Raw genomic sequence first — 27,424 nt, 5'->3', positions numbered from 1 at the left:
TAGAGGCTGCGCTCCTCTTCTCGCCCTCCTCCAGTCACTCAGTCCTAAATTGAGCTCGCTCGAGTGCTGACAGACGATTAGAGTAGATAGTCCTCCTGTGCCTTTAGATAGGTAGATAGATAGATAGATAGATAGGTGCAGAGAGAGAAAGGGCTTTCTGGATGGGAATTTTCCTCAATGTACCGTTCGTGACATCGAGGCACTGACACGCGCTCTGACAAGACACTGCGTTGTACATTTAGCGATAGTTGCGTCTCTACCTTTAATGGTTAAAGAGACTCCGGAAAGCGAAGAGACATCGGGTCAAACTGGCAAATAATGCAAAATGATCAGTGCAGTCTACGAGCACGCGTAGTTCTGTCCTCGTTATTGTAGTTGTCTTGATCTGACATAACTGCGTTTTGATACTAGCCCGCTTTGACAGTTCAGTTCTTTTGTCACTACAGTGACTTGCTGCTTGTGATGGTAGTGTGCAGTAACGTTGTGGCGCTTTGTCCGTGGCTACTGGCGAAGTGCGTTTGGAGAGATATAGTTGTATTACATCAGTGCAACCAAGTGACTGGAGTGCGACACAGAGAAGAGAAAGGGCTCTGGCTGAATGGTGCGTGTTGAGGTAGGCTATTGCATTTTGCATTCTAATATTATAATGAATACTCATGCATGTATATATACACATACACACACACACACACACACACACACACACGCACATTGTATTCGTGTGGACTGGACTTATTTACATTAGGTACAATTGTAGTGCTGGTTGACAGTTGCTATTTACTTGCGCAGTTTGTGCAAATACACCTTAAGTAATTTACTGATATTTTTAGGCTGTGAAAACGTTGAAAATATTGCAAATACTTGTAGACTCACATAAATAATGTACTTTTAAACATGACAGATTTTTAAAAATGTTTCTCTTATTGGTCCCCTTTGCATTCAGGCAGTTTTTCGGAATCCCGCCAACTATCATATTAATAAAACTGACTAATACTGATATTGTTATGGAATAGCAATACGTTTGTGTCCTAAATTGTTCACTTTCACAATAACAGTGGTTTTAATATCTCATTCGTGCGGTCATCTCCACTGGGACACGAATAATCTAGTATGAGTCAGAGTGTGTCATTATGAAAGTGTAACGAGCAAGAATATGTGCCATCATGCAAGTGTTAAATTGAAATGAAAGCGGAGCACTTTGCGTACAGTAGAAACGCTAATCTTTGTTTATATCTTCACATGAGTGTTGCGCGGACCAACGCATACGCGTACGCGCGCATCCTACATCTCCAGAAGCGTTTAATTTTCACTGGTTCATCAGACACATCGAAAAAGAACACGTTTAATTGTACCTTTAATGGTTTTTGAAATAGTATCTTAAAATCGTCTTATTTTGATGGCAAAATGTTAAATTTAAAGTGCATAATAATCTCACTCTCTGTGTATTGTAATGTGTATGTGCATGTATATAATGCACATTTGCATATAAATGATTATGATATATTTTATGTCATATGGCTTTAAATTGTATATTGTATTTTTTGTCTTTCTTAAATACAGGGAGGGTTGTTAATTATCATTAAGATTTGCACTAGTCGTTCAAGAAGCATTTAAGCACCATTTAGAGTAGAGGTGCATTCATGGAATGTGAATGTGGCTGCTTCCCACTGCCTATTTAACTTTGACCAAGACAGTACAGAGGAGCGTCAGAGAAGGCTGGTAGAGGCGATGGCAGAGACAACCCTGGAACCACTGTCCTCTCTGGACGTAGCCATCGATCCAGATTTTGAGCCACAGAAACGGCCGAGATCATGCACTTGGCCACTACCAGAGTCCAGCTCAGCGAAGCCTGCATCCAATGACACTGACATAATCCCAGAGGAAGAGGATGATGAGGATGACAATGCAATGGCAATCAACACCAACAGCATGGGTGAAGGAGAGGACAATGGCAGCCCAAGCCTGGCTGAGGAACTGCATACCGCTAGCGGTCAGGAGAACACAGGCTCCCCACTTTCTTCTCACCCCACTTCTGCAATCACGGCGAGTCCGGAGACGAGCGGTCAGGGCAGCCAACAGCAAACTCCCCGGAAGTCATCTTCAAGGAGGAACGCATGGGGCAACCTGTCCTATGCAGACCTTATCACAAAAGCCATAGAGAGCACCCCGACAAAGACTGACATTGTCCCAGATCTATGACTGGATGGTCAGAAGCGTCCCATACTTTAAAGACAAAGGCGACAGCAACAGCTCAGCTGGTTGGAAGGTAAGCACTTCACTCAAGCAGTGCCTCCCAGCTGTGTTCCTGAAGGCCAACAGACACTACACATTCTGGATGTCTCTACTAATAAGCTGATGAGTTTAATCAAGTATGAAGGGACATTCTGTCATCATTTACTCACCCTCATGTCATTCCAAAACAAACTTTCTTTCCTCTGTAGAACAAAAAAGAAGATATTTTGCAGAATGTTCAATAGTAATTTTTTTTGTCTGTATTATGGAAACCAATGGCACCCCAAACTGTTTGGTTGCCTACACTCATCAAGATATCTTCTTTTGTGTTTTACAGAAGAAAGAAAGTCATGCAGGTTTAGAATGACATGTGGGAAAGTAATTTTTGGGTGGACTATCCCTTTAAGCAGACATCCAACATGCGTACTGTTGGAGGGCCCCTTCAGGAACAAGGTTGAAATCCACTGCGCTAGAGAATGCGTGTCATAATGTGCGCAAGTGTCTCTTTTATTCCATGCGTGATCTCATTCACCAGAAACACATGTTCTGGCATGTTTGGCCACGCTTACTCACGCGCAGAAAACTGGAAAGGTTTTGAGGGTTCACGTGTGCATGACTCAACGGTGCAGTGACATCTCCTATAAACGAACTATTTGGATGCCAGCATAAAAAAAATATATATTTTTATGCTGGCAAATTAGACATGATCAGTATGGAAAATTTGTGTAGCAAAACAATTTGTTCAAGTTAGTTTAGATGGACTTTGTCTTGTGATAATGTTTAAAAGCCATAAATAATATATCCTCAGAGCCAAGCCTAATAAATGTCCATGCATCCAAATGCCTTTATGTTCATATCCACGCAGCACAGCTTACATAAAACTTGGCAAGGTAAATGTACCCACTCTAGAAGCTGCCCAGACTGTTTATGTAGGAGTTGAATGGCATTAGGAATTGCGTAACATCTTAGAATGGCGCAAGCTTCTCCTTAGCAGTCAGCAGACAGAACTGCCTTCAAAGGGAATGTCATGGCCATGGGCAGGAGCCAGCACAAGACATATGGGCCTTCCATTTACAGAGCCAGGGCGAGTTGGGGGAGGGGGTGGATTGGTGGGGTTGTGAGTTCAAGGTCAAGGGCTGAGTTTGCGGCAGGGGGCCCAGCTCGCCCGTCCCATTGGCCGTAAATAGCCATGAATTATAATAGTGAAAGGAGAGTTACTGCTGGGTCTGTGGCAACGGCAAACTATGTGGACTCTAGCTCAGCATGAAACTGTTTGCACTCCGACTCGTCTAGCATTCAGGACTGTGTGTGTGCACGATCATATTTCTCAAACTGCTATGCAAAGCATTACCTGTCAGTCAAACATGTTTTATGATCAAATACTATTATAACCACAATTCTAGCATGAGTACACACAAATAAAAACACCTCCCTCTGGTCTCTATTACAACCAGCAGTCCAGTGCCTGCTGCCATTTCTGATATTTGGAAAAACGTCTAAACGTGTTCCACTGAACTTTGCTACTGTGTCACCTTCAGCTCTAAATATGACACCTATTCCAGCAAACATCTGACAACTCGGAGCAGATCTGTGTGTACGGAGTGTGGGTGCCGGTTGTAACACAACCTCAGATAAACACTCCTGCAATTAGCAATTAAGTAAAACTTGCATGTACACAATGCATGATATATGTATGCACACACATACAAACGTGTTTTGCATCATTTAAAGAATTTGCCATTATTTGCCAAAGTTGAAGTTTGCATGAAATGGAAATTTTTCTATTATAAACAATTAATGCAAATGTTGATTTTTTAATATTTTTTTATTTTGACCTACTCAAAATATCTCAACATTCCAATAAAACCACTTCACTTAAACCCTGTCTTATTGGATAGATACTTGATACTTGAAAAACAGATGCTTAAAAGATGAAAACATAAGCTTTGAGACGCACTTGGACCCTCTGAAGTATTTCAGGTATTGTCAACATTTGCATTTTACGGTAATTTTTTGCAAAATCTGCAAGAAAGGCCGGTTTACATGCTAATTAGGAATAAAGGTGAAAAGAATAAGTTAAATTAAGAAACCGAAAGAGCATTAAAAGATAAGTAGGCCTTAGATGTCTTATCCAAACACAAAAGGCTGGAATGGCCAAGTACAGGTGCAAAAATGACAGGCTGCAACACTATGGCTATCAGGTCAATGGTCCTCTCTGCTTTAATGAGAGTGTTTGGATGACGTGATCTCCTAAAGGCGTTCCTTTGTTTCTGTTGAACATACTGTTGTGACTGCAGGAAAGAGAGAGAGAGGGAGTGACTGTTGAAGCATAGATGACATTACAGCACCCTCCTCCTACTCTCTGCACTGAATGTGCTATGTGTTTATTTAATGATCTGGTTATACAATCGTGTTGAATGTGAATAAAGTCCAGAAGGTTTCCTTTGGAGGTCTACAAGTGATGAGATTTTATTGATTTATCGTTTTCCTTTACAATGAGCTCTTGCAGAGACAGATCATTCCTCTAGTGCCTAATGATGATGTACTCTACTCTTAAGCCTTTAAATTATTCAGTGCTTCGAGCATTTATTTGGGTCATTTTAATCAATTTTTCAGAGACACCTCTAGAGGGTTTCTCACACACACTTGCACATTTGCCAGCTCACTGCTTTTAATCTTGTAATCTTGTGTCCATCACACACTTGTCTCTATCCTTATTACCCTGCGTAACCCTGCTGTTTATCTCACATCTGAAATATAATCAGATTATGTAACTTAAAAAGAACAAGCTACTACTATAATGTGTTGCACAATTCTTGTTCCTGGAACACTTAATATACTGAGCTGCCAAGCGAGGCCCAATTGAAATCTTTCAGTCACTATGATGAAAGTGGTCTGGTCACCCTCCTGGGGGTCTGTATTCTGCCAATTTAATTCGGCACGGTTCCAGGATGTAGGTGGGCTATTTTCTTGTAATCTGTTTATTGTCAAGAGGGTGGGGTAAACAAATAAAACATTAATATTATATATTCACATTATACGTGCAAAACTGCACTCCTAGAAGTGCTGTATATAGACTTTAAATTTGCGGAGAAAATGTGTGGGAGGTGTGTGCAGACATGTTGCTATGGCTGTAACTGTTAAACTCATGTACAGTCACTGTTTTCAATGTTAATGTTCATGACTGCTTTTATACATGCCTGGTCATGTTTAGGGTGAGTGAGAGGTCTTGAAGTGAGGGTCACATAGATGTTTTGGGAACACAGAAGTAAGCAATTTTCAGTTAATTTAATTTTACCAAGGGCCGTAAACCGTAAAACTACTTGCTCTAATTCGTATGCACTTTTCCCCCTCACCCAGTAGATATTTTCATATTTGAAAACATTTGATTAAAACACTGACTTCCTTATGGGACAGAATCTACAGCGGCATGTCAGAAGCAGATATGCTGTGGTTAAGACATTTGAATGTATTTCTACTTCAGCCTTTGCTTCTTCCCACCTTTTCCGTGCCCCTAATGTACCCGCTCAGTTTTCTAAAGGTGTTGCAGCTCTGACATGAGGCTTTTGAAACAACTTGTTTTGTTCCCGACCCGTCATTTCAAATTACGTATGTCTGCCCGTCACGGTGCAGATAAAGAGTTCACGTTTAAACTTTAACGGAGTACAATAAAGCTAGATTTCTATGTCAGGAGCTTTTGGCCAGACAAAGCCAGCAGTAATGAGAGGAGATGCGGCTTTGTAGAGAGTGATTATTATAGTGAAGGGAGGGAAATGACAGTTTTAAGGAAATACATTGTCAGTGACAATCTCATGCATCAGCCCTTTGAGAGATAACAGAGAAACATTGTCAGACAGGAGTGGGCGATTATTAGCCTGGTTGTGGTGACGCAGAGGGTCTATTTTGGTGCTCATACAAGGGTGTGCGTGTGTCGACTTTTGATTAGACAAAAGATTGGATTGATTAACCCAGATTATGATAGATTGAGTGTGGTTTCTATTGTGGAGCAGGTGTTTAAATATGGGTTTGCGATGATGTAAGGCTTTCAGATCCTCCTTGACTAAGCAAATTTATTTTCTGTGACATAACACCCCAGCGGCCACATGGACGTCTTGAATTTGGTAGTCAAATTTATGAAGGCTTGTGTATCTGACAGAGCCATAACCACACAACCTAAATCACTGGAACACAGGACAACATTTTTATGGGCCCAATAAGTAGGCTTATATGACACCTGACACCTAAACAAAAATCTAGGAACTTTACAAAGCTACAGGTTTGGATGGCCATCAGGTAGATTATTTATTAATCTTCACATTGAATCCTAAGAGCAACAATCACAGAGTAGATCCAAAACTATACTGCACAGTTTTATATCAAATATACAAATAATTATATTTGCAAATAAATGCTGATTTAAAAAAAAAAAAGCAGTTTCCACAAAACTATTTAGCATTGATCAACATTTAATTGTTTTCTGAAGGATCATGTGACAGGGAAATGGCTGCTATCAATTCAGCATTACCATCACAGTAATAAATTACATTTTAAAATATATTAAAATAGAAAACAGTTATTTTAAATTACATTTGTAAATATTACTCTTTCTAGTATATTTGTTTATCAAATAAATGCTGCCTTTGCAAGCATAATAAACTTTAAAAAATGGTAGTATAGCTAGATTAAAATAAAATGAAAATTATCTGGTTAAAATAAAACATTTTGTGCATGGATGAAAGCTTGTAGGTCAGGGGCGTCTGGTCTTGCTCCTGGAAGGCCGACATCCTTTAGTTTAGCTCTTGTCTCAATACAACTGCCTGATTTCTAGCAATCCCAAAGACCTTGTTTGAGGTGTGTTTAATTGGGTTTGGAGCTAAACTCTGCAGGAAAGTGATTTTTTAGGATTGGAAACTATGTTGTAGGTAGTTTCCACCTAAAACTCTTAGGGATTTTTTTCCACGTCACTGTGGTCTTTGGATTGCTCACTAAGTGTCTCTTTGTCTGAATGTTTCTCAATCTGAATTTCTCTTAAAGTCAAAGTCTTTTTCAAGAACTGATATCATAACAGTACAGTTTGTGACACAGCGCCAAACTAACACCTCTTATTGATACAGTGTGTTCTAAATAACAGGCCAATCAGATGTTCCACAGGCGGTGAGGTCATTGCCACATGCATGTTATCTGTTTTAAGAGTCCATTGCCTTGCACATTATCAGCAGAGGCTTATCTCTTTTCATTGCACCTTCAGTTTTTACACACCCGTCTTTAACCTGCCCCGGGGTCAGTTCTGGTGATATGGATGTTAGTTGAGGCCAGTGGATCAAGCTGAATGGGGCCAAAGTGCTGACTTAGCAGTAAAGTCTGCAATGGTTCCAGCTGCTGGACACATCAGCAGTTTGTTATCAGCCAGCTCAGTCAAAGTGAGGAAGCAGTATATCAGGAACATTATGGCCTAAAGTAATGTGGCACATGCCTTTTGCCACGTATTTGAAGGCAGCCAATCTAATTTCTAACACTGTCTGTATTTTTAGTTAGATTTGCTCATTTTTGTCCCATTTACCTTTGCCTGCCCTCCTCCCCCATCCTCTTTCTATACTCCCATGTGTGCCACAGTGTTTATGGGGGCATGAAATCGCTCCACAGCTTGTGGGCATCTCGTGTGTGTCTTACTCAGACTGCCATCACCGACACGCTGCTCTCACTGTTTGTCTTTATTTGTCTGTCTTTCATTTGACCTTCCTTTACAATGCACATTCTCAGAAAAGATCATTCTGTGTCTTTGCCTATGCCAGTCAATCCCTATAATAAAAATAAAAAAAGTTCAACCTAGTCAGTCTACAGTAGCTCCAATGCACTATAAACATTATGGATGGTAGAAGAAACTAACCCATTTAAATTAATACTTAATCATTTGGTTTACTGTATATTTAATCATTTGGAATGCACACACTCATAAAAAAAAGAATCACAGTGCCTGCTTGAAATTTGACAGTGATTGACAACAAGAAATCACTCAGATGCAGCAGACAAGGAGATTTTTAGTGCAGCTTTTATGGAGAATCTTTACACAGAATTTGTTTAAAAGAATAGTTTTAAAAACATTTTGCCATCACAGAAATAAATTGCATTTTAAAATATATTAAAATAGAAAAACATTCTCTTTTTTTTTTTAGAAAATTGTAATAATATTTCACATTTTACTGTTTTTACTGTATTTTTGACCAAATAAATGCAGCCTTGGTGAGCATAACTGAAGTGTATATAAATAGTTTGCTTGAATGGCATGGAGGGTCACAGGGTTTAATGAGTAAACATGCTCCTCATTGACTGCACTCTCAAACAGTCACGCTTTCTGAATCCCACAAACCAAGCATGCAGAGTTTACACATTCTGCAGTATATACAGATACCCTCTACGACACCCCCTTTGTTTTTAAGGAGTAGTTAAGAGGCCCTGAGTCTGTTTCTTTCGTTCCCATAGTGTGTGTTGATGCTTTTGACATGCACACAGGCAAATGGGCACAGACATACACACACACACCCCTTTCTGGGAACAGTCATGCATTTCCTTGCTCATATGCTTCAAAGATAGGCCTTTTCTTTTATGTGCGGATGAAAGCATGTGCGCATGAATGACCGTATGCTGTAATGTAGCGTGAACTCCCACATTGCAGCCTATTTGTGTGTTTGTGTATATATTTATATACACACAATTTTTATCGTCATCACTGACAGGAGCCACTAAACATGTCTGTATCTGCGGTTTAACAGTGTCCTTTTCTGTTTCTGCTTTTTATTTCTCTCTGTGTAGAGGCCCAATAAGGGGTTACAAGGGGTACCAGAAAAAGGGGCCCCTTGCCTTCTTTCTTCCTTCTTTTTTTATCTGAGTTTTTGCAGAGGTTTGGTTTTGGTAAAGTGAAGTACATTATCTTAAAATTAATGTGAAGTTGTACACAATCCACACTGTGCACTCTTTCCAATAAAGCTACAGTAGAAAAGAAATGGAAAGAGACAAATGGATAGATAGAGATTGGTCCAGTGGGAGAGGATTGCTGATGATCTAGCTGGGAATGACATCAGCTCTCGACTGAAAGGGCTTTTAGACTGATTGATTTGCACATATGCGAGTGAGAATATGACGCTGGTGTGAGTTAGCATTCACAGTATCAGTGCCACATATGATAGTGTGTGTATTATTGGTCTAAATGATTGGTAAAGTCATTGCCTTTCCCAACGGATTTTCTTCCGTCTCAGTGCTGCTTGGTAAATATGGGTTAGTGTGCCTTTCCTGTCTCTCCTCTCCCCACTTCTTCTCCGTTTGTTTTTACTTTTCTTTTTCTTCCACCCAGCCTTTTGCTCCCTTCTATTTTTTTCCCTCTTCCTGCAGCTGTGCAGCGGGATCCAAGGATTTTCCAGGAGAACACAAAGGCCAGGCTTTCTGACACGTAGTGTTATGCTGAGTTGCAGCATTCATCTGAAGACGCTTTCAACCCTTGGTTAATATATTAGTGTTATTTTGACTTGTTGTTTGATTGACTTGTTGTATACAGTATGCTTAGTAAAGACAACTTCTCAGTGGTGTGATGTGCAGTGTGAGGATTAGTCTCTAAACTTGAGGCCTAGTCAGGTGGCTGGTCATATGAGCTGACTTAGTGTGCGATGTGTGTATGTACGCATACAGTGTGTGTGTACAGAGAGCGCGCGGAGATTAAACGAAGGATCATAGTGTAATCTGCTGTGTGGTTACATCAGCTTCACTATCACACCATGCTTCACACCAGATTGCTTAATGGAGAGAGAAGTTACACCACGAAAAAGAAAAAGGTGGAGAAAGTCAGGGGAAGAGTAAAGGCAGATAAAAACAGTCATGCAGATAAAAAACAAAAACAAAAAAAAAACAGCCAAGATAAATAAGGATGAAGAAAGAGCTTTGATTTTCCTACCAGTTGCTGACCAGGATGAGTCTTTTGAGGATGCACAACCTTTTTGGTTTTATTTCCAACCTTTAATGAATTGAATAAATTTTGGTTGATCCTGCACATATAATTCACACACACTAAAAACTATTTTTGTTAAAAATGCTCTGCGGTTTAAAAGTTTGGGTGCAGTTTTTATTAAAATACCTTTAAAAAAACTTTTTTTTCAGCAAGGATGTATTAAATTAATCTAAAGTGACACTAAAAAAAAACTTTTTCAAATAAATACTGTTCTTTTTAACAAGCTTTTCATCAAAGAATCCTGAAAACCATGGTTTCCACAAAGATAAATAAAATTAAGCATCACAACTGTTTTCAAATTTTACGATAATAAGAAATGGTTCCTGAGCATATTAGAATAATATCTGAAGGATCATGTGACACTGAAGACTGGAGTAATGGCTGCTGAAAATTCAGCTTTGTCATCACATGAATAAATTATATTTTAAAATAAATTAAATAGAAGTTTTTAGTGTATTTTGGATCAAATAAAAGCAGCTTTTGAGAAACTTTTTTTTCAAAAACATAAAAAAAAACCTTTTGAACAGTAGTGTAATTCACTTCGATGTATAATCAAAGTTTTTTTCCTTGCATTTTTTTTATTAAAATGTAACTGAAAAAAAATCGGATTAATCATTTGTTATTTTAATTGATAAAAATAATTATGTTTAAATTTTTGTAATTAATAAATGTAAGTACTGGAAATAAATAAATAAATAAATATATATTCTGTTCTATAGGTTTAACAAATCAAAATGTTTTCAAGTATTTTAATTGTTGGGAATCACTGCTCTGTTATATGACCTCCCAATGACCCTGTTTGGTGTTTGTTGAATGTGTGTGTGTCCGTGTAAGTTTATACAGGAGTTTGTGTTTCTTTGTGTGTGTGTTAGGGTATGCAGTGTATATTTGATTGGCCAACACTACCCTCTTCATAGTCCACTGAGGTTTGGTCTCAGCGGTGAGCAGGCAAATTTAACATCAGTCAGATACCCCATCATTTACAGAAACAAAACCCAGCACAGACCTTGGTTCAGGAATTCTGAAAATCATGTGCAAAGGATGAAAAACATATATATTCACACATAATTTCCATTCTTGGAGAGCATTTTTTTTTCTTGCTTTAACTCTAAAATTGTACAGAGACTGTGAGAGCTTGTGCTGAGGATGAGGTGCATTATTGGCTGACTTGCACTCCTCCCCTGTCTGTGATTGGCTGGAAGGTTCAGTGGGGCATTCAATCAGCGCAGTGGAAGCATATGTAGGTCAGTGTGTAGCTGTGCTGCGTGATGTGTTAGTGTGTGTGTACTGTGCGGTCGTGTACTCTGGCAGTCCTCCAGCTCTCTCTTTCAGAGTTACAGAAAAGGGCGGAGGGGGAGGGAGTGAAGGAGAGGACAGAGGGAGGAGTAGACTGTGAGGCCTCTTCTATCCAGTCTGCGCATTAACGACACTAAACACATTAGTGTTTAGTCTCAAATTGGTGACAAACATTTGGAACAACTTTTCTGAATGTAACGCCAAACAGATTTGCATTTCGTGGTCACAGATACTCTTTTAATCCTGTAAAAAGAATCTTGTTTCCAAAGAAGACATCAACAATGGCTGGTTCCTATGACACAACCTCTGAACCAACTTTGCCCAAACCACTACATATAAATATACATGGATGCAAACATAAATCTGTCTCATTTAGTGGTTCTCATTCTAACTAGATGTAACACTGGCAACCTAAACAGACCTTGGAAAGCTGTAGTGTTTTCAAAGGAAGTGGATTTACAGTGAAAATGAGAGAGAAAGAGAAAGCCAGGGTGAGGGGGAAAAGCAGGCTTTGAGCGTTGTCCAAAACTACAATTCTGTATCTGTCTTTAACGACTGTGCCCTGAAAGTGCCCCATGTACTTCTAAAAGCACTTCCCTCTGGCACGGACAGGAATTTAGCTTGAGTCCCTAAAGTGTGCCACAAAAAGCACCGAAAGTCTGTTGAGCTGCTAAGCTTAACCGCAGTGAATAGCTATCCCCTCTAAAAAGCTCCCACTGCACACACACACACACGCACACACGTGTTAGGCAACCTGGCATGGGCAAAAACATCAACTCTCTTATATCTCCAGACGCTGGATGTCTAGACGGAGAGAGCGCGAAAGGGTTGGACAAAGAGCCTCATGAGCATCTCTGTCTGTGCATTTTACAGTGAACCAACCCGCACACACTTATATATGCACACATACCCAAATACAAAATTACTAAAAGCCTGGTGGGCACATTTTACCCTTCAATGAATTATGAATCACTGTTGTTAGGCAGATTGAATGCACAAGGTCCTTACCCTAGATTTCATACAGCCCACGTGCAAAGCTCAGCAGTTTGTCTAGACACACATTGTTAGCAGAAATATGTGATCCAGTTACTTTTTACACAATGTATACAGGCTACCTGATACAGAACCTAGCTGTCTTTTGTCTGCCTGTCTGTCTTTCCTATCTTAGCTGTGTCTAGCTGTCTGTCCTAGACATCCATTCATCCATCTTTATTAAAATTTGTTTTAAATGGCAGTGAGGACCTTATAAACTTTGTGTTGGAAAATCCAGTGTTTACACAGGAGTTTCGTTAACACATTGAAACACATGTAGAGTGTATAAAAAAAAAAAAAAAGCATCAGCTGACAACCACACCTAAAGAGTACACATGCATTATTCAGTTATTTCGGACCCTGTAAGCAGAACCTAAGAGTAAACATCCTGCACACCTCTGTTGCTTTTTTTTTTTTGCTTTTTCGAAGTCTCATCATCTGACCGAGACTTCTGTATGTCTGCAAATAAAAATAGAACATAAACTTACTTCCCTTTTCTGATTGCTATTTAAATCAGCAAATTATGGCCTTAGTCACTGCTGTGGGTGAACAAGCGTTAGCATTTTTGATGCAAGGAAAGCAAAGTGATTTTTTTAAAGACGTATGCAGAATGAGCAGGGTTGCAAAAGCTGTGCACAGCTTCAATTTTGTCATTTGTCTCAGAGGTCAGTTTAAATCAAGTTAGGACATTTGATAAATATAAGTATTTTTTATTTTAGGTAGGATGGAGATAGAAGTGTATGTGTGTGTGCATGGGCGTACATGTATACAGTATGTGTCAGTAAGAGGGTTGCTATGCAGGTTTTTCAAGTTGTCTGATAGTTGTGCTCTCCGATCCTCAACTGAAGAACTTATCAGCACTTTTTGCCCCTCCTACCCCCCTTTTCTTTCTATGTTTCTGGAGGGATTACTGCACAGACCTCTTTCAAAAATGGTTTCATGGTGAGATTGAGCCTTTGGATTGGCTCCCTGCTCATGTATGAGTGTTCTTTAGTGGATGGAAACCAGTGCTATGTGCTCACTCACGTATGTTGATTGTATGAAGTTCCAAAGCTCTTTTTTTAATTCCAGAGAGAGGCCCAGTTTGTATATTAGTGTGCATGTGTAATGATTCTGGAAGGAGTCCAGTTTGCCGGAGAGCGTGTGAATGTGTTGGAGCCATGCCAGAGAGTTCAGCGCAGTATATGAGTTGTTAACTGGAAGGCTTTTGTTCTGGGTTCCACTAGAGAAAAGCCCTTTACAAGAGTCAGCCAGTCAAAATGGCAGAAGGGAGAAAGGAGAGGAGGAAGGAAAAAAAACAAATGTCCTACTTGTGAGACTGATCTATTATTGAGGACTTCACTAACAGCCTTCAAGATTCTGCTGAGATACCCCTGCCATGGAGATATGCATTCCAGTCCGTAATAAGCTGAATTTACCTCAAGAGGTCTTCCAGGAACTGTGGCTTGCCTTGGAATCTCACGGCTAATTATGCCCCTAGACATCATAATTCAGACACTTGTGTTTTAATGCAATATAGGCATATCACTGTAAACAGATGAAGTAATAGCTTATATATGGGTTAAAAAAGTATTTGGATATGTAAGTGCACTTAAAGGAATAGTTCACCCCAAAATGAAAATGTTATCATTATTTACTCACCCTCATGTCATTCCAAACCTGTATGAGTTTCTTTCTTATGTTGAACACTTCACAATTTTAAAGAACCAAACAGTTGTTGCTCCCCATTGACTTCCATAGTAAGAAAAGAAATACTATGGAAGTCAATGGTGACCATCAACTGTTTGATTACCAGCATTCTTCAAAATATCATGTTCAGCATAAGAAAGAAACTCATACAGGTTTGGAACGACATAAGGATGAATAAATGATGACAATTTTTTCATTTTTGAGTGAACTATTCTTTTAAGTGACACTTAAATGACTGATTAAAAAAGTCTGACTAATAATAATAGTATGCACATTGATAATAATATTAATTATCTTTAGTATATTTGTAATCATGCCCCTGACACATGTTTAATTCCATTCATAATTCCATTGGTTTTATCAGTAAATATTGATGATATATGATTAGTTGCAAATAATTTGATTAATTGCCATCTCTGCAAACAAATGATGACCTTTTCTCACAGCTTTCATTTTTTGTAGTTACTTTGACCAAACTGGTCTCAAGTTGCTTTTTAGTGTAACATAAGTGTCCAGATACTTTTTAAGGCCATTGAACACTGTATATGAGGTCTGGAACAGGAAATAGTTGGAGAAAGTGCTCTTAATGGTTGTGGAAGTGAGGTCTAAGAGCAAGACCCGCGACACAGTAATAAAGTTAAGGGCAAAGGTCTGTAGGATGTTCTACTGATGTCACTCAACAGCTAAGTGGATATGACTCCTACGTAATAACCTATTCTTATTACCCACACCTGTAAAACTGTTTATTTACACTTTTACAGTAGACAAACTGCTGCCAAGAAGGTCTAGAATACTTACAGTAACCTATTAGCATTCCCATTTAAAATAAAATGTATGAATTCTGTCAGAATACTTGGCTTCTTTTGCATGGCTATCAGTATAGAAATGCTCTTTGCAGGCAGATTGTGTGGTTATGACATCTACCAGAACGGGTTAAGTGGACCATGCTAACCACGGAAACCTTGACCCCTTGAATAGAGCGCAAGGGATTGTCATATATCTCTGTGAAAGGAAAGTGCAAGAGAGAGAAAGTGTGGAGGGGGAGGGGCGAATCAATAGACAGACGCAGCTCAGAGGACATGTCCGTGCGGTGTGTTTCAGTGTGTTTCGTCATGATGGGGAGCTGCAGCATTAGCGAGCTTGTGGTTAAGCCTTGTGTGCTTCGGAGAACCAGAACAAAGAGACATGAAGAAAGAAAGCTAGATGAACGAATAAGTGACAGATCAAGCCTCCTAAGCCAGATACACAGAGAAGAGACTGTGCTGTTTAAACCAGCCGTGTCCCAGACACACAAACCCTGACCCAGCACAAGAAAACACACTCTTGTTTGTTTGTTTTTGTTTACTGAGTTGTTTCGTTAGGGGTGTGGGGGGGGTTGTTCAATTCAACTAGTGTGTGATTGGCTTGGAACAAAAAACATGCTTTGGTTTTAGGGTTTTTTTTTTTTTTTTTTTTTCGTTATAGTGTATAAATGAGAATGCAAATGAGTAAAGTAAAAAACACAGAAGCGGAGAGGATGGTATGCGTATTCCTGCACGTCTCAATATTTCTATGTTTAGAACATTAATCTCCTATTTATCCAAACACACGTATGCAGCCAAAGTGACCCCATCCTTACTCATCTAATCAATCTTTTGAAGGAAGACATTAGCAGGCACCACTCTTGGCTGTTTTTAATATTTCGGAGTTTAAAGGTATACTCAGCAATTTTTAGATTATGTCAAGGTGGTCAGTTTGGATTCAGCATCATGCCAACGAACACGTTTTTAGTTACTGATGCACTGTATAAATGCTTTATTCACAGTCAGCCATGTTTCATTTAGCCTATCCTAAAAGCCTGTCCAATAAAACGGGGTTACTGAGATAAAATGAATAATATTCAGACAGTCATGTGATCATAACCTGGCGGCCCCCCTGTGGCGACCAATAGAATAAAATTATTAGTATTTGTTATTTTATTTATTGTCAATGTCTAATGTTGTATGGACCCCAGTAACTGTCATTGTATAGACAAAAAAATGTGCCCTGTCACTTTAATGAAAAAAAAAGCTTACTCTAAGATTAACTCTTCAGGCTACACAGTGTACTCAGAGAACATGAACTTGTCATCTTATCCGAAGCCACATTGCATCAAGCAATGATATCGTCCTTCTCCTTTTCCCTCTATCTCTCTCAAACACATGCATGACACATGCATAACCAGAACAGTGGTAACATGCTGTACAGAGGCTGTAAAGAAGTACAAGCAAACAAAATACCAAATTGGTATAAGAGCCAGAAGAGTAGATTTCTACATTATTTAGACATTAAAAACTCTCATGAGATTATAACTTAGAAGTAGGTCACCTGGTCACTCAACAAGCGTTTTATTTAAAGTCTGAGCATTACCACCCAGATTTGTGTGTGATACAATGTGCATGCACGTGCAACACAGCGATTGTATTATTGTTTGTGAATATCACATCAGCAGAAACAGGAAATCTTGCGGCCCAAAAGTCAAGGCAGCAGGAACTAGGGGAGGGGGGTGAGAATTGCTGGCACAGCAGAAAACCCGTGACACACTCTCTGCTGTAACGCTACTTTCTTTGTCTTTTTTTTAGGTCCGTTGAGACCCTCATGAATTATACATCCCTGGGGTGCAGGCTGTAAATTATCATCATACAGTGATACTGCATGCATTGTTGTTATCTATTTTTTGCAGGAATGTGTGTGGGGTGCTGGCTCTCCATACTTTGCCGAGCTCAGCAAAGTAAAATGCAAGTTTCTACGCAAATATTTCCACACAGGCACATGTGCACACACAGTAGTTTAGCTAAAGGTCAGGAGATGAAGGCTGGGGGTTAGTTTTAATAGGACCTCTGGTGATATTTAGTGGGCTAAAAGTTGAGGTCAGGGCAGTAATGTTTGCTCAAAATCAGTCACCTAAACTGAGCCTGTAATTGCTCCCTGTTCCATCCACTTTGTAGTGAATTCTGAGTGAAACAATTTCATTTTCTATATAGTTATATCCATATTTTATATAAATAATGCACTCTTATTTATCATGCACAACCAATATATATTAGTCTGTATTATATTTCACATAATCCAAATCAAGGGGACTCCAATACAGCTGTCTTTATTTCTGCAAAATTTCTTGAAAAATGTATTTAATAATTAAATAAATTAATAAATAAAAACTGACTTATTTATTTAAATCTAAAATAATTGTTTTTAACTTAATACATTTAGCCTATTTTAATATTATATTTTATATATAACATTTTGATTGATTTACGTAAACATTATTGTTTATTTTGATTATATGAACAATAAATAAAGGATAATAGGAAAAAATGGGAAAAAATAAAATAAAATAAAACGAAACATTACCATGGCAAATTGACAAAACAATCAGTGTAATTCTATATTATTAAAAAAAAAGAGAGAGAGAGAGAGAGGAAAATAAATATTTCACCAAAGAAAGGTGCTTTATGTTTCAAAAGGAGGGACACAAGCCAAAAGATTAATTTTGATTGGGTGAGTCACATTAAAAGTGATTAAAATGGCCATTAATCATATTTTGACTGCAGAGAATTCTTTAATAATGTGCAGGTTGCGATGTTGCTAACACACCCCTTAATAAGGGCTTTGTCATCTTGACTTGTTTGGGACGCATCCTGCTCTGTGTTTTTGCATTGTGCCATGTTTCTTAGTCTCTCTTATGTGTAAATAATGTAAAACAGGCCTGCCTAATGAATAGTGAATGAGAGAGCGATTTCGGACACGGTATTAGTGAACTTTGATTGCTAATTATCCAGTCTTAAACAACAATCCACTTCAACACCAATTCATGAAATTCATATAGGCATACAATGAAATTGTAAAACCAAATGAAATACACTCTTGCCCCTTGAGCAAGCTGCGTATTTGTGATCATAGCTAGAAAAGCCGCAGTGTATACACATTCTCAAACACACAAACACCCACAAAAATAAAACAGAACAGAGCCTTTTTTAAATCCAGCCCAGATGTGCATAAGAGCGACAAACATTTGCATAGAGATGGAGCCAAACACTGATAAAGATGTTTTCAGTTACTCCCGAGAGCCACAGCAATGTGACTACAACAGCCACTATGAACAAATTCATTATGAGAATATTATTAGAGTAAAAAAAATGACTGTTGTATTATGAGTCTTTTTTGAATTACTCTACATTTCCCGTATTCATCAGTGAATCATCCCAACAGTGTCACGCATTACTGTGCATGTGACAACTTTACAGAGGCAAAACCTTTGAAACCGATTATTTACTGAAATGTCACAAGCTCTGTCTGCCATTATAATAAGCTAAATATCGCAGTGGTAGTCTTCTAAATACGTGTTGCTTGTTCAATACATGCTGCTTGTATTTTGCTAGACAAACAGGTCCCTGGCACGATAAAGTGAGAACCAAATACAGCAATGATTGAGAACAGATTTGTTGGAGCCATGAGAGCTAGTTTTATTGCTTTACTGAGAAAAAAAAACCCCTCTCTGTTATAACATTTGGAAAAAGAAATCTTGCTTATACTAGCAGACCTGTCTGGCAAAGACTTATGAATAAATAGGTCCCTACTCTATCAATTTGGCCAGGTTAACCTGTGACATTAAGGGACACAGTGTTCCAAATTGGAGCTAAAAATATCACACGTGTGGCTGATGTCTGTTCAGTGTTGTTTATCTGTTGAGTCTGTTGTGGGTCTTTCATATTCCAAGAGAAATGCCAAAGAGGGTGTGGAGCAAGAGTTTGGACGTGTGGGAAGTGAGTTGAGCAGCCTAGAGAAGTACAGGATAGACACACACTGAAAGGATTGTCACACGTGTGTGTGTATTTTATGCTTGTGAGGAGTTTACTCTGATGATAAACTTCAAATCCAAGGCCAAGCACACATTTCTCATGGATTTGATAGTCAGCTTTCTCTTTTTCACCAACCCTCTTTTACATTTCAAGACTTTGCGTAGCCTGTGTAGTATATCAACCTCAAATAGATGATCTTTAGATGTGGTCCAGACAGTTCTCTCAGTCATTCATCATCACCTGACAGGAAGGGCACATTTAGTACTTCCTGATTAGAGAGAGGACATAATCTTCTTCACTGGATTGGTTAAATGCAGTTTTAAAACACTGTACAGATGTATGTCAGAATACTTTGTCAATGATCAGGGTTTTACTATTATTATTATTACTTATCAGTTAATATTTTTAAATATAGAAATAAATATTTTGTAAGTATTTTTTCCTATATTTTATTTTATATTTTTTTTACGTACTTATTAAATACAGTAATGGTGATATTGATATTTCCTATATGGACTTTTGACATGACTGTATACCAGTGTTGTTTTAATGTCATTGAGATAATATAGGTTTTTATTAATATTTATTATTATTTTTATTTTAGAATTATTTTTTTATTTTTATATTTTCATTTTAATTTTAGTTAAAAGTTTAGTAATTTTGTTATTTTATCTAACTAATTATTTGTATTTGTTTATATAGTTTTCTATTATTATTTTTTTATTTCTACTTTGTTATTTTAGTACCCAAAATTAAATTAAATTAAAATGAGAAATGCTAAATGTAGCTAGCAAAAATAATTTTTTAATATATATTTTATTTATAAATTACCCCCAAGTAATTTAGTTCTAAGTTTTATTTAACTATAATAACCCTGTTATATACCATCAGTTTATGAACAAAATAAAGGAACTGGAGCATAATTATAATGTTGAAATTTCTGAAAAATGAAAAGTGGGTTTAAAGTCCTTCTTATTTTTAACACCACCCTTCCTTCCTTTTCTTCTTGTTTCCATCTCCAGTGCATTTGTTTAGAGTTGAACGAATGGAATTTGAACGTCTGTGACGTCTCAATGAGTCAGTGGCTGTGACATGCTAATGAGAGTGGTTGCCAAGCTCTTGAATCAGAGTGAGCATGTTTATACGAATATTTGTGTTTGCAAGCTATAAATTCTTAGCGGAAATGTGAGAAAATCGAAGTTAGGAGTCATTGTGTACATTTGCTGGACAGCACAGATGACATATACAAGGCTGAGGTCAGCTTTACAACGGGTGTGAGTTTGTGCGTGCCTGTATATGAACGATGTGATTGGCTAAACAGAGTGGGCTGGGAAGGCCACCACTCCCTGGATCTGAAGTCCCAGGATAAACAAGGAGGTCTTTGAACATGCCACATTATGCAATGTGCACACAACACATACACATACTTGGGTAGTCTTACATGCTTAAGATGCTTTGTACTGGTCATGTTTTGGAAACATTCGCTCCAATGATTAATTCTGTAAAACTCAAATCTATGGGAAAAATAAAAATTTCCCATAGATTTGTATGCAGTTATGTAATTGTTTCTAGCTGGTTAGTCATGCATGACCTGCACAATTATTTTCATTTGTGTGTTTTGTACTTTTAGCTAGAAAACTCTTATATTGTTGGCTGGGATGTACAGTATGAACCTCTGAAAGAACAGTAGAATAACAGAAGAAAGAGAACAGAAAACACAGAATGTACTGTCAGAGAGAACTGGAGCCCCACTCCACATGCAGTCCACTACAGTTTTCAGTCAATTCATATACAAACCCTCTTTCTCTCTCTCACACACACACACACACACACACACACACACACACACACACACACACACACACACACACACACACACACACACACTTACACTTTTGAATAAGATGCACACACACAAAAGGAGAGACGTCCTGTGCTGGCCGAAAATGCACATTTTGGTTGGATGGAATGGAATGTTCTCTCCTTCTCTCCAGCAGTCAAGGCAGCTGGGAATGGGATGAGGCGAGAGTGGGAGGGTGCGGGTCAGTATGCTTGGACCGTGTGTGTATGTGTGTGTGTGTGTGTGTGTGTTTGTGTGTGTGTGTAGCTGCATTTGTGCATAAACTGCCTTTCTTTTTACCTTTGCTGTGTCAGCGATAGTGTCCATCTAGTCAAAGAAATTACTAAACAAAATATTTGTTAATGAGAGGCTTTTTGATATTTATATTTTATATATAATGTATATCAGCTATACAATACATTAAATTAGTCAAAAGTGACAGTGAAGACTTTTAGAATGTTACAAAAGATATTTCAAATAAATGCTGTTTTCAAGAATCAAGAATCTGAAAAAATTTAGTTTCCACAAAAATATTGAGTGGCACAACTGTTTTCAGCATTGATGATAATAAGAAATGTTTCTTGAGCACAGTCAGTATATTAAAATGATTTCTGAAGGATCATATGACACTGAAGACTGAAGTTATGGCTGCTGAAAATTTAAATCAAACTTCTCCATCACCAAAATACAGTACTTTTTTGTAATATATATAAATAAAAAGGTTATTTTAAATTGTATTCATATTTCACCATATTACTGTTCACACTATATTCTGATGAAATAATTGCAGAATTGGTGAGCATAAGAGACTTCTTTCAAAAACATTTTTAAAAATCTTACCGGCTCCAATTTTTTGAATGGTGGTGTATATATAAACCAACCAGTTACTGTAAATATATTGACTTACTGAATATTGACTTAATAAATATTGGCTATTTTCTGAAAAGACAGAAATTATGATTAAAACAATATGGTTTAGAATTAACACTGGTCTGTTTATTTCTATTTATTTCTAAACTGCTCAAGTGCCCTGTTGTCTTCCCTCACAAACTCTCTCAAACTTGTTTTGTCTTTCTCTAACTCTCATCTGCTCTGACCCGTCCTAAAAACATAAACACTAGACTTTGAATGTTTTCATTTCCTTTGGTCACAAACATAAAAGCACACATGGACCAAATACTAAGAACGCCAGTACTTGGGTTTGCTAAGAAATAAGATCTATTCCTGCAGATTTCTGGAATTGTAACTTCTGTGTACACCCTCACTTACACACACACACACACACACACACACACACACACACACACACACACACACACACACACACACACACACACACACACACACACACACGCGCACACACACTCTGCATGTCATTGAAAGGCAACCACAGTGAAATGTTCAGCTGCCAAACCCGTATTCATACAATGGCCCTGCCTTGAGTTACTGCAGTAAGTGTGTGCTCCTGCTGCTGAAATAATGCTGGGTATGTGTGTGATGAAGAGAGGGTGGGGGGGAGGACTTTTATGGGTCCTTATGAAGATGTGAATTGTGTTTTGTTATGTGGCATGGTGTGTGAACTGCAATAAGAGAAAGAGATTAGTTGCGCTTTGCTGGCTTTCAAGCTTTCAAAGGAACTGCATTCACATGGAAAAATTAGACATATGCCATTGGGCTGGTTGATATATAGTATAGAATATTTACAATATGTTCAGAATTAATTTTTTCATTATATTATGTTGTGTACTACAATATTTTTCATTTTTTGCCCATTAAAGAGTGTCAGTTTCAGTTAAGAATGAGAGCATCAAGACAGTTGTTTTACTATCATCTTGATTTAAACTTTATTTGCTAAAATGTCATTTTGATTTATTTATTCGAATCAACCAGATCTGAAACTCTGATTTAGTAAATCACAGTGAATTAAAAATTTCACAGAAGTCTAATGTGATTTTTTTTTTATGTATTAAATTAAATACATAATATTAAGATATTAAAAAATAGGGGGAGGGGGGGATCTATCCTTTGTTATCCAACATTTACTATATGCAATATTTATTTATTTTAGCTATTGCTTAGCCATAGTCTCAACATCAAAATGATGACAAACCTACAGTTAGATTGTCTCAATATTTAAAATGTCCTCTTAATCAATATAATTTTCTCCCCGTCTAACTCTTTCTTAAGGGTTGGCAGGTTTATATCCCTGTGGTTTTGGTTTGGTTGATTTGTGGGCAAGTGCCTGCTGGTTACAGGTTTGTATAGTCACTGGCTTCCTGACATAACAAAAAATTACCAGTCAGAGTGCAATAACATTCACAGAGAGCACCAGATAACCAAAACACATCTCTCAGAAAAAGAATGTGAGCGAAGCCATAGTTGTGTGTGTGTGCATTGCGTGTCTGCTGACATTGATGGATTGTTACCACATGTTGCTGACGGACAAAAAGGTCTCTGTGTTCCAGAGAGATTCTGTATGCAGCTGGGTGCTCAGCGCACACACACACACACACATGTGTGCAGAGAGATCATATGCATCATACTGACTACTAGACATTTACACAGAATGGCAAAAAATGTAAACAGAACAGGTAAAAACTGATATTGTTTTAGAGTTTGTCAATTTTTAGCAGTAAAATACCAAAAAATTGTTAGTGTCCCATTAGTTTTAGGCTGAAAGGATGAGCTTTGCAGATTAAGGAAAGTGTGGGTATGTATTTTCTGACTGAGAGGATAATTATAGGGTTTATAGGGTGTGTGCACTGCACTTGTGCATTTCATAGTTTGTATGTGGTGCATAGTAAGTGAGCATTTTATTGAGGTATACAACGTATTGATTGATACGTTTGAGCTGGGGGCTTCCTGCACAAATATCTCATGTGGGGGGATATAAATCCAAACCTTTTCTTTTTCTCCAAGCTATATTATATTTTATGGCAGTGCAAGGGCAGTAGAGTTGCTATGAGTCAGCTCTGAAAAGTGTTAACAACCACAAAGACACTGATACTCTGACAATCAAAACACAAGCACAAACACTCAATAAACACTTATTAAGGTTTTCTCCTGAGGGCCTTACCTAGAACAGGATTACACAGTAAGGAAAATTTCAAATAAGAGAGTTATATGAATGGAAAGAAGGAAGAAAATGTACTGTATTTGATGTAACTGGCATAAGTTTGTTTTTTTGGTGTCAGTGCCACAAGTTTGTTTAGAGCCGCCAAGCAAGCAGAGGAAGAAAATTAATTGGTTTTAATGACTTCATTCACAACATGCTGCTCCATTGAGGTTTTAGTCATACCCTTCCGCCTCTTTTCCCTCATACACACAAACATTATGTCATTAATCTCTAGAGAGACTTGGCACTGTAAACACCAGTATCCGTGGTATCGCTCATCATAGCTCAACACACACATCTCGGGAGTCACGGGACAGGGTACTTAAGTTGAGAAATGTGCTCATCAACATGAACTATGCTTTTATGTCTGAGAGTTGTAAATAATAAGGCGCAGTATATATTAGAATGTATATGATAATTTAAATATTTAGCATATATTGATGTCTGTATATCCTAGTGCATCCTTTTGCATTATTGAAGGGAGAGAGAATGTTTTAGAAATGTAACCTCTCTGTTCTGCCAAGGTTACCAGCTGAAAAACGTTTCCTCTGCTAAGTTAGTATAGTTACACGGCACAATGTGCTTTCTCAGCCTCTCGAGATCACATTGTACGTGAAATACACAATGACATCTATTTTCCACTTGTTTCCTATTCATTAGTGCTGAAAAGTACCTGCTCTTCAGATATCATAAATTATGTTGTCTTGTACGTTACATAAATTGCATATAGACACAGACAGACGACAGACAGACAGACCGACAGACAGACAGACAGACAGATAGATAGATAGATAGATAGATAGATAGAAAAATGTACTTGTATCAAGTGATTATTTCCTGAATCATGTGATCATATGATTAATAACCATCCGTTTCTCTGCTCTCTGTCTGCTTTCTTTCTAGAACTCCATCCGGCATAACCTGTCCTTGCATAGCCGTTTTATCCGTGTACAGAATGAGGGGACTGGAAAGAGCTCGTGGTGGATGATCAATCCTGAAGGGGGGCGGGGAGGTAAAATGCCAAGGCGACGTGCAGTCTCCATGGACAATGGTAACAAATACACCAAGACTGCACGTGGGCGTGCAGCCAAGAAAAAGGCAGCTCTGCAGGCTGCCCAGGAGGGTTCGCTGGAGAACGTTTCTGCTGGTGGTCTGTCCAAGTGGCCAGGAAGTCCCACTTCCCGGAGCAGCGATGAACTGGAATCCTGTTGGACTGACTTCCGCTCAAGAACTAACTCCAATGCTAGCACCCTGAGTGGACGCTTGTCACCTATCCTGGCCAATCCAGAGCTTGATGATGTTCCAGATGGCCCACCCCTGTCTCCAATGCTCTACTCCAGCCCCAGCAGTCTTTCCCCTCCCTCGTCATCCTCATCAAACTCCAAACCGTGCCCTGCTGAACTTCCAGGGCTAGCTGACTTGACTGGCACAATGAATCTCAATGAAGCTGAAAACCTAATCGTCGATCTGTTGGACAACATCGCCACACAAGTGCAGGTAGTTCAAGGGTCTTCTGTGTTCAGTTTTGGCTCCAAGAGCACCACATCACCCACAAGCTCCTCTTCATCCCAAACTGTGAGCAGCAACACCGGAGGATTCAGTAACACCATTTTTGGTTCTACAGCAGGAGGCCTACGTCAGACGCCCATGCAGACCATCCAGGAAAACAAGCAAATGTCATTCTCCAGCGTTTCTTGTTTTGGGAACTCACTTCAGGAGCTGCTGAATTCTGATTCTCTGGTCACGCACAGTCATAGTGACGTCATGATGACGCAGTCCGACCCACTCATATCACAGGCCAGCACTGCTGTCACCTCTCAAAACTCCCGTCTTCGCAATGGCCTCATGCTGCGTAATGATCCCATGATGTCATCCTTCAGTTCTGTGCTCAATGGGCGAAGTAGCCACCTCCAGAACAAGCAACAGGGGCCCAATGTCCAGGGTTCTTTGCGTTCCCTCTCCAACAACAGGGCGCAAAGTCTAGCTAACGATGCTAATAATTTAGTCTCCGCAAAACAGCACCTCCAGCCACAGCCCTCCATGTTGATGACCGAGACTTCGCTTTACTCTGGCCTGAATGGAAGTAACGGGGTGGGGATCTGTCACCCCTCAGGAACAGATTGTTTTCCATCAGACTTGGACCTGGACATGTTTAACGGCAGTCTGGATTGTGATGTGGATTCCATAATTCGCTCAGAACTTATGGACTCTGATGGACTAGATTTTAACTTTGATGCACTGGTGCAAAACTCTGTTAGTCTGAATCCTGTGGGAAACTTCACCGGGACAAAGCAATCCACTCAAAGTTGGGTGCCTGGCTGAAGGCAGTCACTTAGGTAAGCCAAAATATGCAGTCATACAGTGGCTGTCCATGACATGGAGAAACAAAAAGGCAATTTGATGAAAGACAAACAAATTTCAGTTTGATTAGAAAAGAAATATTTTAATAGGGGCCATTCAAACAGGACAAAGGCAAGATGCAGCACAGTGGAATGGAAACAAGGTCTAGAGACACTTTTTTTAAGCTTCTTTCAACTAAAGCACTGTGTTTTTTGGAATGCTGTGTAATGCGTGAGATGCTGCAAAGACCCGAGACACAAACACACTGGTCAAAGCTGTCTGTGTACCACATGTTTACATAGAAAAACCAATGGAAAAGTACTGCAGTGGAAATGCAAAATCACTTTTTGATTGAATGGCCCCTTATACTGTACAGGATGTGTTTTGTTTTTCTTATTACATTTCTTATTAGAGTATTACTTACTTTTCTTTCTCTCTATCTAGGCTCAGAACTGCAGAGAAAACAACAAACAAGAGAATAACAACTACAAAGAAATATCCTGCACAAAAAAAAAAACCATCCAACAGACTTGAAGTATCCTTTGCCAAGTTTGCTGTCTGCGGCAAGCACTGGATGATATGCCTGTTTACAGGTCCATCTGACTACAACATCCTGATGATGTTTACCTTCAGTTCAGCAGACCAAGACTATAACAAAAGACTGCCCATTGGAGAAACAAACAAACAGCGAACTCACAGATCATTATGCAACATTATGCAATGTTTTAAAATGATCCCTTTGTTAAGAGGTGATGTAATCTAAAAAGAAATTTAAAGAGGCCTGTTGTAGCTTTCCTTTCATAAACATTGTTTCCTTGGCCGGGGTCTCTCTCTATTTTGGCCTGTTGTAGCTTTCCTTTCATAGGCTACTTCTGTCATCCTCATAGCACTAACTGTGTAGTCACTGATCGATATAGAGGTGGAGACTTAACCTGAAAAATTACAGAGCTCAGGTGGAGTAATGTAGCTCGACACCGTGCACTTCAACCATTGCTTTCATTTTGAATTCGCTGTTACCATTCAGTAGTTAGCCTAGTTTCCAATCTGAAATATAGTTTGCCTCA

At 38.7% G+C, this 27,424-nt stretch overlaps 1 pseudogene; it reads left to right on the top strand.

Annotated features, from left to right (window-relative positions):
• Nucleotides 1-518: 518 nt before the first annotated feature.
• Nucleotides 519-27,193, top strand: LOC109055950 (annotated as a pseudogene).
• Nucleotides 27,194-27,424: the final 231 nt, after the last annotated feature.

This window comes from Cyprinus carpio, chromosome B20 (assembly GCF_018340385.1).
Source record: "Cyprinus carpio isolate SPL01 chromosome B20, ASM1834038v1, whole genome shotgun sequence".
Taxonomy (NCBI): domain Eukaryota; kingdom Metazoa; phylum Chordata; class Actinopteri; order Cypriniformes; family Cyprinidae; genus Cyprinus; species Cyprinus carpio.
The sequence above is the reverse complement of the archived record's forward strand: the minus strand, read 5'-3'. Positions and strand labels throughout refer to the sequence as shown.